Source organism: Sarcophilus harrisii, chromosome 4 (genome assembly GCF_902635505.1).
Source record: "Sarcophilus harrisii chromosome 4, mSarHar1.11, whole genome shotgun sequence".
NCBI classification, from domain to species: Eukaryota; Metazoa; Chordata; class Mammalia; order Dasyuromorphia; family Dasyuridae; genus Sarcophilus; species Sarcophilus harrisii.
In genome coordinates, this window is record NC_045429.1 from 50411292 (window position 1) to 50415358 (window position 4067).

Genomic DNA, 4067 nt, shown 5'->3' on the forward strand with positions numbered 1-4067 from the left:
GCTGGTTCTGTTCATTACTGATCAATTGGAACTTATTTGGATCCTCTCATTGATGAAGAGGGACATGTCCATCAGAATCGATCCTCATATAGTATTGTTGTTGAAGTGTATAATGATCTGGTCCTGCTCATTTCACTTAGCATCAGTTCATGTAAGTCTCTCCAAGCCTCTCTGTATTCATCCTGCTGGTCCTTTCTTACAGAACAATAATATGTCATAACACTCATAGACCATAACTTATTCAGCCATTCTCTAGTTGATGGGCATCCACTCAGTTTCCAGTTTCTAGCCACTACAAACAGGGCTGCCACAAACATTTTGGCACATACAGGTCCCTTTCCCTTCTTTAGCATCTCCTTGGGGTATAAGCCCGGTAGTAACACTGCTGGGTCAAAGGGTATGCACAGTTTGATAACTTTTTGAGCATAGTTCCAAACTGCTCTCCAGAATGGCTGGGTGTATTCACAATTCCACCAACAATGTATCAGTGTCCCAGTTTTCCCACATCTCCTTCAACATTCATCATTCTTTTTTCCTGTCATCTTAGCCAATCTGACAGGTACTTAGTGGTATCTCAGAGTTGTCTTAATGTGCATTTCTCTGATCAATGCTGATTTGGAGCATCTTTTCATATGGGTAGAAATAGTTTCAATTTCATCATGTGAAAATTGTCTGTTTATATCCTTTGACCATTTATCAATTGGGGAATGGCTTGATTTCTTATAAATGAGAGTCAATTCTCTATATATTTTGGAAATGAGGCCTTTATCAGAACCTTTGACCATAAAAATGTTTTCCCAGTTTAATAATCTATCATTTTTAAAAAAGGGCTGGATCTAGAGTAAGAAGATTTGAATCCAAACCTAACATTAGCTGTCTAATCTTGGTCAAATCGATTAATTTCTTCAAGTGTCAGTTTTCTCACTACAGAATGGTATGATCATATTTACACTGACATATTTTCCAATGTTGTTAAAAGGAAAGTACTTTGTAAATCTCAAAAATTATGGCTATGTAAGTTATGAAACTTTGTGGATTTCTTGGGCTGCCATTTTATAGCTGTTGTCCTGTCTTTGATATCTGTACTCAAGAGAGAAGGATGAATCATTTAAATTGGTGACATACTCTCTTGATCCAAAGAACCCCACAAAATCATGAAAGTCAAGGGGTTCACATCTCTGAGAACACTCCAAGAACAACTGTGAAACAGCTCAAGCTATAAAGGTCATGTGTATCCAAAAAGCTGCCAAATATTTGAAAGATGTCACAATGAGAAAATAATGTATCCCTTCCCATTGATATAATGATGGATTTGGCAGGTGTGCCCAGACTAAGCAATGGAATGGGAGATAGGGTTGTTGGTCCCCAAAGAGTGCTGAGTCCTTGCTGGATTTGCTTAAAAATGCAGAAAGTAATGCAAAACTGAAGGGTCTAGATATGGATTCTCTTTTCCTGGAGCATATCCAGGTTAACAAGCCTCCCGAAATGCAACAGCACACTTAATCGAGCTCATGGTCAAATCAGCCCATACATAAGTTATCCTTGTTTTATTGAGATGCTACTTATTGAAAAAGAACAAATTGTTCCCAAACTCAAAGAGAAGGTTGCTCAAAAGAAAAAAAAAGATATCCCAAAAGAAACTGAAGAAACAGAAGCTAATAGCAGAGAGTAAATGACATTGGAGTGCAAATAACAGTGAAATGACAGCATTTATTACAATAAGTATTTTAAAGTATTTGTTTCCTTTTGAAGTTCTCCTTTTGAAGTTTCTTTTCCTTTCCTTTTTTATTTTGCTCCCCCTCCCCCCAAAAGAGAGACACACACAGACAGAGAAAGAGAAAGAGGGACAGAAAGAGAGAGAACAACAGAAGGGGAAAGAGAGAGAGAGATAGAAACAGACAGACACAGAGAGAAACAGAGAAAGACACACAGAGAGAAAGAGACACAGAGAAAGACAGTAAGAGAGACAGACAGAGAGATAGAGATAGAGAGAGATAGAGAGAGGGAGGAAGGGAGAGAAATGTAGTGGACAGTTTAGGAGATAGGAAAAACAGGTTCAAATCCACTCAGCAACCAGGATTAAAAAGACATAGAGAGGAATTGTTTGGGGATGATGTGGAAGACCAAAACTTGCCTAGAGTGAATTGGATACCTGGATACATTTGTAGTAGAGCACATCCCTTTAGCCAATAATAAAAACCAATTGAAATGCCCCAAATGACCCTTTAAGCAAATTTTTAGAGAAACCATGAGTAAATAGATTCTAATTCTTCCACTCCAATCACTCCCCAAATAAATCAATAAGGTCATATTATTTATATTTTGCATCAGACCTTATCTGGTGCAATCTCAGTGAGGCAGGGGGCAATAAAAAGATCTCTGGTCCTGGAATCATGTGTTCAAATGTGGCCTCATATTTACTAGTTGTGTGAACCTGGGCAAGTCATTTACCCCTCAGCTACCTCTAGCTGTAAAATTGGAGTAATAATAGCATCTATTTCAAAAGGTTGTTGTGAGGATCAAATTAGATTATATTTGTAAAGGGCTTAGCACAGTCCCTGGAATATAGTAGGTATTTAATAAATTTTCCCCTTCCACTTCATTTTCCAAATTAATAAAATGGGATGTAATAAAGTTAAATGATTCATCCAAAGTCACATAAAGACTAAGCAGAAGAACTAGAAACACTGAAGAGTTCATAAAAGAGCAATGCTAAGCAAAGGTCTTGGATCTCAGATGACAACATGCCAGTGCACCTGATTATAAGATGGTAAATTTGATTTTAAGAACATCCTAAACTTGTTGGGATAAAACGCATAACTGGAACATGGCTCTGTATAGTTAAATGTTAATCAAAAGACAGAGCATAGGGGAAAAGATGGCATTTCCCACTTGGTTGCACTTATTTTCAACTAGACCCTATCATGTCCCATGGACACTTCACTATACTGCAAGATTTCACTAATCTTCTGTCTTTTTGGTTGGAGGGTTCAAAGACAGATTAAAGAATTCCTCCCAAACCTCCATTTAAAAAGGGCTCCCAGATCAATTATCTCTTCATTTCCTATCCAGCTACACCCCTTTGGACTGGATTCCATTATACTCTCATGATGGGTACTTCTCTCTCCCCTTTTCAGCTTCTTTTTATGTGTCTTCCCATATTAGATTATGAGCTCCTTGAGAGTAGGATATTTTCTTTTTTGCATTTGTATCTCTATCACAGTGTCTGATACATATAAAGTGCCTAATAAATGTTTGCTGGCTGACAAGGGAGGAAGATAGTATTATATATTCAGAGGTATATTCATGTGAGGCATTTCAAGGATAAGCATGAGGAGGAGTATTTGGGTAAAGTTCAGTGGATGGAGAAATAGAAGCATTTATGTCATCAGTGTACATTATATACAGACTACCAAGAAAACATAGATCAGGAGTTCAGCAAATAGATCCCAAGCCTAGGACATCAGATGCATTATATGATATTGATGGGGCCCTTCATTTATCCATATATCTGCTAAAAGATTTGCTGTAGCAAAAGAAGATGAATTAATGTATTCTTGACTTGCTTTTATTACTGTTTTAGCTTTAAAAAGGAGGTGGATCCATAAAGGGGAAATGCTATTCTGAATATGATGTTGGAATATAAAAGAAATAGAAAGTTTTGTACTGGAACCCATATGCATGCATAGAGGACTCACCAACTGTTCTGAATATGATGTTGGGATATAAATGAAACAGAAAATTTTCTTTTGGAATCCATATGGATACACAAGGGATTTACCAATGAGCTTAGAAGCAAAAATGATGTGTGCAAAAGATGAAAGCAAAAGACGTAGCAGAAGATGACTAAAGAAGTATAACATGATGTAAAGAGTGTTAAAACTCATCAGGAGTTGGGCTTAGTGAAGAAAGCTCAGAAAGACAACAACAATGATGACAAAAAGGTTTGGTTATTTTATTTTGATAAGCTCTAAGGGGAGAGAGGAAGGTCAAAGAAGCCAGTGGATTTCATTGTTGAGTCGCCATCAATGATTTCTGAAAGACAATGGAGAAAGGGAAAGGCATTC

General features: G+C 37.2%; 1 pseudogene; it reads left to right on the forward strand.

Moving 5' to 3' along the window:
- The first annotated feature begins 835 nt into the window (after positions 1-835).
- On the forward strand, positions 836-1754 carry LOC100927010 (annotated as a pseudogene).
- Positions 1755-4067: the final 2313 nt, after the last annotated feature.